The sequence below is a fragment of the Uloborus diversus genome, chromosome 6, assembly GCF_026930045.1.
Source record: "Uloborus diversus isolate 005 chromosome 6, Udiv.v.3.1, whole genome shotgun sequence".
Classification (NCBI taxonomy): Eukaryota; Metazoa; Arthropoda; class Arachnida; order Araneae; family Uloboridae; genus Uloborus; species Uloborus diversus.
Window position 1 is genome coordinate 92,174,375 of NC_072736.1, and position 12,817 is coordinate 92,187,191.

At 31.2% G+C, this 12,817-nt stretch overlaps 1 protein-coding gene across 2 annotated transcripts in view; it reads left to right on the forward strand.

Annotated features, from left to right (window-relative positions):
- The window catches only part of LOC129224069 (uncharacterized), a 118,234-nt gene that overhangs the window by 74,059 nt on the left and 31,358 nt on the right, over positions 1 to 12,817 (forward strand). The window contains exon 1 of one of the 2 annotated variants that reach the window (XM_054858470.1): positions 5,410 to 5,655. The exons of the other annotated variant lie outside the window; for it this stretch is intronic. The gene's annotated coding sequence lies outside the window, so the exon portion shown is untranslated. Of the gene's footprint in view, positions 1 to 5,409; positions 5,656 to 12,817 lie in introns of those variants that run through there. 2 annotated transcript variants of the gene reach the window in all.

Consider the following 12,817-nt stretch of genomic DNA (forward strand, 5'->3'; position numbering starts at 1 on the left):
GTATTGCCAGATTGTCAAATCCAGATTTCCCCAATTCCCTTCCAATTTTTCCCCAAAAAGCGATCTTTTCTACCAAAATTCCCCAAGTTCAAAAATTATTTTTCCACTAATATTTTCAGAAAATGAATCGACTTCCTCCAATACTTTTGTCTCTTGAAAAAAAAAAAAATCCCTCAAATAGCCAAATTTTCTTATAAATTTCCGCAACTTTTTTTTCTTCCTATTTTTGCTTGTTTTTTTTTTTTTTTTTTTTTTTCCTCTCTCTCTCTCTTCTTTATCTTTATCTTTCTTTATCTGTACTAATAATAAAGCTGAAAATCTCTCTGTCTGGATATCTCTGTCTATCAGGATCTCTGTGACGCGCATAGCGCCTAGATCGTTCGGCCGACTTTCATGAAATTTGGAAAAATATTAGTTTGTAGCATGGGGATGTGCACCTTCAAGCGATTTTTCGAAAATTCGATTTTGTTCTTCTTTATTCCAATTTTAAGAACATTTTTCCGAGCAAAATTATCATAAGATGGACGAGTAAATTACCAAGCTATCATAACGTGAAACCGTAACGTGGGCAAGCCAATTGGCGAGAAATTCATCACGCATTATTTGTAAATATACAGGGGAACTAAAAGACCTTTTAATTTTCTACTACAGGCAAAGCCATGCGGGTGCCACTGCTATCTTTACACTTTAATGTGCTATAAAAACTTCCGCAATTATTCCTTACTAAGTATTTTATGTTTTTATAATATAATTAGAAGCATGAATTTAAAAAAAATAAGTCAAGTATTACGCAAAACGAAGAAATTTTCATTTTTTAAATTAAATTGCGAGTACTATTAATATCTTTATATGAATTTCCGATCAAGGTCTGCTTTAAGAAAATATTCTTAGACTGGAAAACTAATCAGTCTTGAAGAATAACAGAAATAATTAAAGAATGAAATTTAATTTTCGAGTTTGAAATGAAAATAATACAAATAAATAAACAGATAAAACACCTTGGAAACGTACCGATTTCATACTGTCATGTCAATGTATCCTTACATTGTCCTGTCATATCAATACGTATGCAAGATTACAAAAGCAAGATCATCTTCCCTAGACCTTGATTTTATGCTGTCATGATAACATCTTGACATTATCCTGTCATATCAATACGTATGCAGCATTACAAAAGCAGTCTACTTTGATATTTTCCTGATATGCTACATACACCTTGTCAGGCAATATTGTGGCAGCCTCCTGACAGCATAAATGGAGTAACATAACAACATTGAGGCAGCATCAATGCAAGATGATTTTTCTTGCATGTCAACCTTTATGCAATACGGAGGCAAGATATTTTGCTTACTGGGTCAGTATTGCATGAAGGTTGACATGCAAGAAAAATCATCTTACATTAATGCTGCCTCATTATTGTTATGTTGCTCCATTTATGCTGTCAGCAGGCTGCCACAATATTGACTGGCAAGGTGTATGCAGCATAATATCAGGAAAATATCAAGGTAGGCTGCTTTTGTAATATTGCATACGTATTGATATGACAGGATAATATCAAAATGTTGTCATAACAGCATGAAATCAAGGTCTAGGCAAGATGATCTTGTTTTTGTAATCTTGCATACGTATTGATATGACAGGATAATATCAAGATGTTGTCATGACAGCATGAAATCAAGGTCTAGGGAAGATGATCTGTAATATTGCATACGTATTGATATGACAGTAAAATGTCAGGATACATTGACATGACAGTATGAAATCAGCACGTTTGCAACGTGTTTTATCCATTTATTCATTTGTATTATTTTCGCTTTAAACTCGAGAATTAAATTTGATTCTTAAATTATTTCTGTTATTCTTCAAGATAGTTCTCTAACCTAAGAATATTTTCTTAAAGCTGACATCTGATCGGAAATTCATATAAAGCTATTAATAGTACTCGCAATTTAATTTAAAAAATGAAAGTTTCTTCGTGTTGCGTAATACTTGACTTATTTTTTAAATTCATGCTTCTAATTGTATTATAAAGACATATAATGCCTAGTTAGGAATAATTGCGGAAGTTTTTATAGCACATTTAAGAGTAAAGATAGCAAAATAATAAATAAATAAATACAATAAAGTACATTTTCAAATGGATGTCAGCATTAAAAATATCCCATGGACAAAACATATGAATTTATCTTAAAGAATAACATAAATAATCATTTAATAAAATTAATCTTACGTGAGATTGAAGTGATAATACGAAATTCTGGGCTTCATGTCCTTTGTTTCAAAGCCTAGGGACGAAAAAAGTTATTTTCGGCCATTTCTAACATTGATCGCACATCGTCTGCGATATGACTTGTTTAGTACTATTTTAATAAACAAATGCAGTTATCAATCATTCATAAGTTTTCCTAAAACAATACTATTCCACACTAATAACTAAGCAACTAACTTAATGAAGCCTAAAGAATGCAACGCCACGTGCAGCTCCTCTGAACCGACTGAATCGAAGGTCGAAGCAGGAAGATGTGCCAGCAATGCGAGGGACGCTGGGTAGAAAGAACTGTGCGCATGCGCAAGTATCAACGAAGGTCCACCTGCTCTATTGTGTACTAATTACCTTGATAGCGACAGCATGAAATCAATATCATCTTGACGGCGTCAACATCCCAAGTAACATAAATCACGTTACATCACGTTGCTCTGAAGCGTTGACATCACGTTACTGGTAACGTTGATAGAGCGAAAATATGTCTCGTTGCAAAACGCAAATGCAACGGTTTTAGTAACGTTACATCAACCTTTATTTATCACGTTATATCACGTTGCTTTTAAACGTTGTATTAAACTTTTTTTTTTTTTTTTTTTTCACAGCTTGAATAAAGTTTTTTTTCTCCTTGGTGACAAGGAAGGTGGGTTCATTGAACCCTTAATTTTTGATAAAGTAAGTATTCTGCATTTTTGTTAATGCAATTACTGTTAATATACTTTATAAAATCTTTACATTTTTTTTTTAACTTATAAAATGTCTCATGCCGTTTAAAGGCGTTCGAGTATTCTCACACTGTTGCTTCGTTTACAATATTTTGTAAGAGCATTCCTGATATTTAAAAATAAACAGATCATAACATAGCATAGCCGAATTTACATCAAGTGGAGCTCTATTAATAGTCAAAATTAACGATATTACTACAAATTGAATAAAAAATTCTTTCATAAATAAATCCTTGAAAACATTATTATTATTATTACTAAAGAACTATAGAAATATTTTTCGGAAAGCATGAAAGTTTTGAAAAAATCCTCTTAGATCAGTGCTTGAACAAAAATTTGCATAAAGATAATTTTAGTTACATTACAAAAAAATTTTCAAAAAATTGCTACAATTATTTCGTCAAAATCATTCTGCAAAAAGCCGATTAAATGAGTAAAAAATGATATCATTTATCGCTTTTATAGCTTATTAATGGAACATATCTCCAAGCTTCAGCATCTTTTTAAGAAATCAATGAATAAATAATCAAATAAAAACATCTGACATTATTCTTTCAAACAATATTATAAATAAAAGTACGGTGGGGAAAATACTCAAACTCCGACCAACGGCGGTTCATTAACTTCATAAAAATATGTAATAACACTTTTTTTAAATTAAATAAGTATATCAACAATAATACACTAACAATAATACAAAGTACTTACCGCTAAAAGTGATGAGAGATCGCGATTTGCGAAGCTGCAAAACAATGGCGGCATAGCAAGCCAGAAGTTGTTTACTGAAAATGGCCACTAGGATTCGGACGTTGCCGAAGACGAGGCAAGGTACAACGAAAAGTAACAATAAGTAACGTTTCTTTTGCAACTGTTTGTCAACGTTACAAATTTAAGAAAATTGCAACGTGATGTAACGTTTCAAAGTTACGCTTTTTGTAACGAATCGATAAAGCAACGTGATATTACGTTGCGTAGGAAACGGTAACGATGTTTCAACTAATTGCAACGTCATGTAACGATGACGTAACGTTTCAGTGTTACTTGGGATGTATGCAATGTTGTTATTGTAGGGTAACATCAATATTGATATTTTAAGATGAATGCAATGTTGCATACGTGTTGTTATTGTAATATTGCTTTTTAATCTTTATGCATGCTTTATGCAGTATGAAACATGTCAATATTGACGCCGTCAGTATAATATCAAGATCTGTCAAGGTTGATGCAAGAAATTTTGCTAGTAGAGCGGAGGAGCCGTGCCTGCAGAGGCCTCCTGGTCCAAGCTGAAAAAGGAACCGGACATCAAAGACGGTCAAGTGAAGACAATAAGCAATCGTGATTGCTCAATAAACAAACAAAAATAAATATGAGCAAGAATAGCGAGAATGCAATGTCAAAAGATCGATAAGCACTCAGATTTTGGCCCCATGATGTCAAATGATTACCCACGTGATCGGTCACATCCAATAAGAATTGGAAACGGCACCAGACAATAGGGGAAAACGATGTCGCTTTTCTTATTCTCCGATCGAGGGCTTTAGACTGGACCCCACGGAGCCTTATTCCTCCATGCGACACGTTTTTAAAAAATCCATCACTCAAATCAAAATGTAAAAAGGAGAAAAGATAAAAATCTCATTCTCTAATTCTCAATAAAAAAAAATAATAATAAATATCGTATTCGCAACTCCAATAAACTATAGGGAGCGCTGCAACAACTGTCTAATGGCGATCCCCATTAACGAGGTAAAACAAACAAATGTAATTTACCTCAAAGAAAACATGCGGAACGGAATGTTTTACCTTTTTCGGTAGTGTTGTTAATCACCGCATTCGAGCTCTGGAGCTGCGAATTTAAACGTTTAAAGTTAAAAAATAAAAGTAGAGCAGTATAATTTTTAAAAAATGCAAAACTGAATATACTACCTTGTGGTGATTAACAATACTAAAAAAAAGGTAAACAATCCATTCCACATGTTTTCTTTGGGGTAAATTACAGTTTTCAGACAGTTTGTGGTGTAATGTAATTTCAGAAGAATAGAAAAGAAAGCTTCCCACAAACAGGATGAAAAATTACTGTCATTCACTAAGCGTCAAAGCGTTATAAGTTACAGCATTTGTTTGTTTTGCATTTTTCATCCACCATTAGACAGTGGCAGCAGCGCCCCCTTAGTTTATTGGAGTTGCGAATTTATTTCAAATTCAAGTACTTAGCAGTTTTGGAAGAAATTTTTAATTTGGAACAGATGGGAACTGAGTGAAATTGGGGACTGCTCAAACACTGTTCCCACAAAATGGAGGCATTTAGACGCCTAACTTTTAACTGCTGTGTCTTAACCGCCATTTTTATTTTTATTTTACTTTTTGTTATTACACATTTTGGCAACATATTTGAAATTCGTTTCGTAGTTTCGTCGTTATGACATTGTTTTGAATTTTTTGAAATATTTTCGCATAATTCTGATTTTAGTTTTTGCATTATTCAATGATTACCAATGAATGTAATTTGAATATTTTCGCATAATTCTTATTTAAGTTTTCGCCTTATACAATGATTACCAATAAATGTAATATAAATGGCATTTCAAAAAATGACTACTCAATCGCGTTCATTTTAGACAGATCATTTACTGAATTCATTGTAAACAGAATTTAATCGCTTGTCAGGTAAGTTTCCTGTGAACAAATTTTTCAAATTTAATGCCTCTACGAAAATGTGTACAATGTTCTAAACTATGTTTTTCTCTCAAAAATTGTTTTTTATTATTATTATTTTATTCCTTGATAAATATTTTACTAGAGATGGAATGAAGCTTCTACCCTTCCGAATCATGAGGTTTGATTCCGTCTTTTATAACATGTGTTGAGATTATTCATTTTTCAATGATAAGTATATAAATTATTGTCCTCTAAGTTATGCACAGGTGTATCATATGGTAAAACACAGGAAAAATGTTAGATACTTAATTGAAAAAAAATTTCCTTCATGCCAGAAACTGACCAATACTTGTTCAGTATTGAGTGTAAATGACTGTAGGGGTAAAGTTCCCAAACCTTCCAGTTTTGTCCTAAAATTCCAAAAATTTTCATTATTTCATTCCATACTTGAGCAGGAAAAAAAAATTCAACCCATATTGGGAACTTTTCGTGATGATATGCCTTTATTTTAGGATAAAATGAGCTTACTAGACCCTAGGAAATTTTCTCTAAAAAAGAAAAACCCTGTGTTGCTGCTGCCTTTTTTCTGGAGAAGAGGGGGGAGATGCATTTAACCATAACATATGCTCAATATAAAGCTGTTTGTTTATCTATACTTAATAACTCTTGCAGTCATTCTTTTTCTGCAGAAAATATATAAAAATAAAATAATAAAAAAAATAAGAACAGCTGTGCAGTAGCAGACGTCTCAGAAAAAGAGTTTGGAGAGGGGAATAGGATCTGACATATTTGATTTTTTTCCCCCTTGAAAAGAAATGAAAAATATGTAATCATGTTAGCTGAGATACCGCTCCCTGATCTGGATAGCATAGGAACCTATTATTGGCTTATTGTGCACATAATGCTATGTGGGTCGTTCCACGTCAAATCAACCACAAAAATGGGATTTTAACACCCACCGTCTCGGAATTTGATCAAACTTGGTATACTTCATCCCTTTATGGTTACAAGCAACCCCCTAATGTTTTTTCTTTCAGTATCAATGCGTTTTGATTTTACAGCCTTTTGAAATTTGGCGATTTTACATTTTTTGTCATTTTCCAGACACTCAAACTGAGATGTTGTTGTTTACGAAAAAAATTATTTCTTGGTAACTAATGTTATAATCTTTTTGAAAATTTTTACACAAAATAGGAAGACTTTGAACATGTTGATAAAAAATATTTCAATAATCTTAGTTTGCACAAATTTTTTTTAAAAAATTAGAAAATTGAAAATTTTGAATTTTTTTTTCAAAAAAAGATGTTGGCAAAAAACTGAATTTCAACAAAAGGGTCAGTTTTAAAAATCATGATTTTTTTTAAAAATGATCACGAATATGTACTCTAACTTATCAAATGAAAAACATTAGGGGACTTTAAGGGATTCTGCCCCCCCCCCCCCCCCCCCCCCCGATTCTGGAAAAAAAGCATAAAACATCATACAATCTCTTCCATATTCTTAAAAACAGAATTGTCAACAATTATGACAAAAATTCAAATATAATGTGTTGAATATGGAATTCAAATATAAAAAAAATATACTTAAGCTTCTATTTTATTTGAAATAGTTTAAAATTTGTCAAATCAACCACAAAAATGGGATTTCAACACCTACCATCTAGATTTTGATGAAACTTGGTATACTTCCTTATTTTGTGGTTAAAAGCAACCCCCTAGTTTCTTTTGTTTCAATCTCAATGTATTTTAATTTTATAGACTTTTGAAATTTTTCGATTTTGCATTTTTTTGTCATTTTCAAAGACACTAACTGAGCTGTTGTTAATGGGGGAAAAAATGTTTCTCAGCAACTAATGATATTACCTTCTTGAAAATTTTCATAAAAAATGTTAAGACTTTAAATATTTTTATAAAAAATATTATAATAATCTTAGTTTATACCAAGAATTTTTTAAAAATCAGAAAGTTAAACATTTGGTTTTTTTTTGGTCAAAAAAACCATTGTTGAAATTCTAAATTTTTAACATCAGGGTCAGTTTTAAAAATCATGATTTAAAGAAAAAATGATCATAAGTATGTGCTTTAACTTTTCCTATGAAAAAAGTTATGGGTCTTTTAGGGATTCTGCCCCCTCCGCCCTAGAAACAACAAAAGCATCATAGAGAAAAGTTTTTCCATGTCTTTGAAACAAGAGTTCCCAGAAATTATTTAAAAAATTTAAATATGAAGTGTGTTAAATATTGAACTCAAACATATAAATTTAATATTCAAGCTATTTTTTTATTTGAAATAGTTAAAAATTATTACAATTATATTAAATATAGACACTCTGAAAATAAGATATCATGAAATTCAAAAGTTGCAAACAACAATATCTGCATATGGATTACTGTATTTTAGCCCAGACAAGTTAAAACAAAAGTAAAGTCTTAACACCAATTCATAATCATGCAGTTTCTAGTACTTTCAGGATCCCCCCCCCCCCCCCCACGTTTGAGAAAAATTGCTATCGTGGAACTGCTTTTCCATTATAGTTTTACTGCTATACAATGACAAATTCATCCTTTTAATTTCTTGAAATTACATTTAACACCCCTTAAAAATTAATGGCCTGATTGTTTAGTAATAATATGACTAAATAAAGTAAATTACCTTTCCCCCTCCCCTCAAAGCAAATGAAGAAATAAATTAGTATTTATGCATCTCTCGTATTCAATGGATTTTTATATTTTTTAATGACAATTGGAAAACAAATTATTATTTGCATGGAATTTTTTTTTGTCCAGATTCCCCTCCCCCCCCAGTTTAATGACATAACTCGCAACTTTTCCTCAACTTACTGGGGTTCCAAAATTTTGTATCACTTATGCTTATTAATGCTTAACATTCACATTATAAAAATTAATTCCAGCAAATGAATTTTCTATTATTTTTGTTTTCTTTCTTTTTAAAAACAATAATAGATTTGAATATCTTGTGAGGAATAAATACATAATTGTTGAAAAGAGGTAAAAGATTCTTGTTAGTGAGGTCTGCTAAAAAAAACAAGTCCTGCTCACACTTGTTTAGAAAACAAGTAATGGTGCCTTCTTTCTCTACACCCCTCCCATGGAGTACATTTTATCCTACCCTATCAAAATTGCACTAACAGCACAGAGTGGTTGCTGACTCCCCTGGATAAAAGATAGAATTCTCAGAAAGAACTTTTCTAAAATTTTGAGAAAAGGTCAATATGAAAGAATGAATTGAACTAGAATAACTAGAGTAACAGAATAATTGACTTATAGGAGTTCTAGCAAAATGTGTGTCAAGCTAGAAAGCTTTTCAACCATTGAAGTTAGCATTGGGCAGACCCTAAGAAAAATAAATGTTGAGTTACCTGGATTATCAGTGTGTCCAGTTACTGAAGTTTCACTGTATTTAAACTGGAATATATATAAGGTTTATAAATCATTTGTAGAAAATAAAAAATGGCTTAAAAGAACATACTGCCCTTGATAAAACTAATGCAGCAGTTGAAAGAGGGATCAAGAAAAAGAAAGTGTATTTTAAATAAAAAGTAGTTACCAATCTCACAGTCATAATATAAACAACTAACTATAAACGTAAACCATACAGCTTGCTGATCAGCCGTCATCTAATACCAGCTGTTCCTTTTTGGGGGCTAGTAAAGCAACCAAAGTTAGGGAGGTGACAGGCAAATATATTAAAAAGAAAACAAAACATCTAAAAAAATTACTAATGAAGTGTAAAGTAAAAATACCTGTCATTTGTACAAATGCCAGGTTATTAGGATCCATTTATGATCATAGAAACACTCAAGATAACAAAACACACTTTTAGGGTCAAATGAGATCATGGGCGCCCATATGCAAAGTCGCAAGGGGGGGCTCAAATATTTTCCCGTGGTTTAGCTGGATATTTTCCCTGTAGAAAACAATTTTAGGACAGATTAGAGTCATTAAAATTAGACATTTTTAATAACTTATTCATTAAAAGGGGTGGAGAAGAAATATTTTTACATTTGTGCGAAGAAAAAAGTACTAAAAGCAAGGAAGTTCTAATTTGAAAAGGGGGGCTCGAGCCCCCCCCCCCCTTGCCCCCCTATATGGGCGTCCTTGAATGAGATTGTTGCAAAGCCTTAATTATAAACATTTTGGGCAATGGTAACCATTTTAAACTCATACCCAATAAATTGCTATGTTAAACCAAATCCAAGTTTCAGTTTGATATTGCATTCGATTAATGAATCAAGTTAAAAGCTCTGAGCTGGTATTTATAAGATTTTTAATACTTTGTATAAACTGCCTAATTATAAATTAGAATTAAATAAAAAGTTTTAATTTCTATGTTGCCCTAAGTTTAACAATAATTTTTAGCATGCATAAATTGTTGTAGGAAAATTTCGAATTTTGCGATATCTTATTTTTACTGTTTATTATTAATTAATTTAATTAATTATTTACAATTCAAAAAATCTTGAGTATTTAAATGTTTACATTTAAGTTCACACACCAATGTATTTCAATATTGAAATTTTCTTTAATGCAATTATTAACTTAGCTTGTAATATTGTGATCAACTTTTTTTCATTAATCAAAATAAGGGGCAGGGGGGCAGAATCCCTCAAAGTCCCCTAAAGATTTTCATTTTATATGTTAGCACACATGTTAATGATCATTAAAAAAAATATATAAATTATTTTAATTTAGACCCTCATGCCAAAATTTTAAAATTTTAACTATCATTTTTTTATTGAAAAAATTAAAAAAATTTCAGTTTGTTAATTTTTTTTAATTGCTGAATATAAATTTAGTTTTTTGACATATTTTTTTCTGAAATACTTGAAATCTTAATATTTAATATAAAAAATTTCCAATTTTTTTTATCTTTAGTTATTGAGAAATAATTTTTTTTGCAAACAGCTGCTGTTCATTCTCAGAGAACTGTAAGTGACAACTAACGCAAAATCGCAAAACTTTGAAGGGCCAAAAAATAAAAACTATTTTTAATAGAGAAGAAATACTTTAGGAGGTTACTTAGGACTATGAAAAGTAGAAGTATACAAAGTTTAATTGGAATCTGAGATGGTGGGTGTTGGGGTGTGGTTGAACTGACATGGAATGACCCATGTGCAAGGGAACTTTTGCTATACACATAGATAATTTTGCCGCAGTGGTGGCTCGTGGGAGGGAGCCTGGGCCCCCTCACTTTTTTCAGACAATAATTTATAACTTTTTATTTATTTTCCTTTTTTTTTTTTTTTTTTTTTTTTTTTTTTTTTTTTTTTTTTTGAGTGTGCTTGAAATCTAAAAAATCTTTTTAAAGATTAACTTAGTTACATTTCCCCTCTGAAATGTGTAATCCTAATATTCTTACCTTTTCCTTCAAGAAAGATCAGCGCGAAGCCGGCTGATCGCTAACACAAGGCATTTGTCCCAGAACCTGTCTGTTCTCCCCTTTTTTCCAGACCATTTTTAGGAAGTATTCATCCAACAGATCTGTAGGTCGGAGACGATATTGTTTTCAACGGCAGTATTGTTTTATGTCCTTTAGAATTTCCTCTTCCAAGAAAAATATTTTTAAAAAGTGTGTTTTTCCGGTTCCTTTTTCTACACTTATAAAGGTTATCGCAAAAAATCATGTTCGTGACCATTCGAAGCTCTGAATTTGAACAAGTTTGAACCCTTCAACTAGGGTTAAAAACTACTGCTTCCATTTTCGTACAAAGACTTTTCTTGGCCAGTTGAAATTTTTAAATAACTATTCATTTTTAAAATCAAAAAAAGTAATCTATAAGTACCTTTAAAACTCGAAAAGGGTCAAATTTACCTGTAATTTTGAAGACTGCTGTATCTTTTTTCAAGAACATGAACATTGGGCAGATTTTACTCTTCTTTCCGATGTTTTTGTATGCATTCTGCTACACCTGCTTCTAGTCATAGAGCATTTTGCTCTTTGAAACTTCTAAAAATGTATCTGAGAAATACAATAGGGCTGAAAAGATTTTAATTTGAAAAAATTAATAATGTTAGGGTAAATGTTAACTTCTTTTAAAAAGACATCTTTGGATGGAAAATGTTCAATAGTTACAGCTAAATTGATCAGCTAGTGCCCCCCTCCCCCCACCTCCGTTCTATTTCTTCTTTCTTTTTTCAAGTTCATTTGAAAATAAAAGAGCCTCTCCTCCAAATCCCCCCTACCTCCAAAAACATTACGGAACATCTCAACTTTCTTTTCCTGCTCTTCAATTTTGCTGTCCCCAATGTTACCAAATATGGTCCTACAATCGAGTTTCTAAGACTTCTTTTTCAGAAAATATTCGGGCAAGGGCCTTAGAACCGCCTTCCTTTCATATCCTCAAAAGATAGGTTTTTTAAACTTATGAAAAATTTAAGTGGAATTAGTGATGTGGATCAGGTAAATACCCAGTGGGTAGGTAAATATTTTTTGGGTATTTACCCGGGTATTTACCCAAGGCCTGGGTAAATACCCAAAAACTGGGTATTTTACAAAAAAATGCAAAAAGTGAATGAGAATTTTTTTTTTAAATCTAAATATGAAATAATTGGTAAAACTGATATACATACATATGTATTACACAGTTTATAATATTTTTTATCAAAAGACTTAATGAAATTATGAAAGAAACATATCACGTACCAAAGAATCTTTCTTTTCAATGCCATAATTGAAGAAGATGTTTGCTTTTTTTTTTTTTTTTTTTTGTAACCAGTTAAGCTTTTTACTTCTTGTAAAATTGCTTTTTATATGTGAAATTTGGCTATCAACATTGATTAGGCATATCCAACACATTTAATGTGACTATCATATTAGATTGCTGAGTTGTTTCACACAATAATTCTTTAAATATGTGATCAAAATACAAATTTTAGGGAAAAATTTATTGTTTTGTATATACAGTCGGACCTCCATATATCGAAGTAGCAAATTTTCGGAAAAAAATTCGATACATAGAAATTTCGATAAATAGAAACGATCTTATTTTATCGTACAAATCTTCTAAATCACTAAAATTACAGCTAATTTTCGTGCATAAAACCCAGTTTCTAATTTATACGATCAACGGATTAAATGAAAGTTGAAAAATAAAAAAAATAACAGAAATTACATTTTTGCGCCTTCAGACATTTTCATTCTTCTGCAATTAA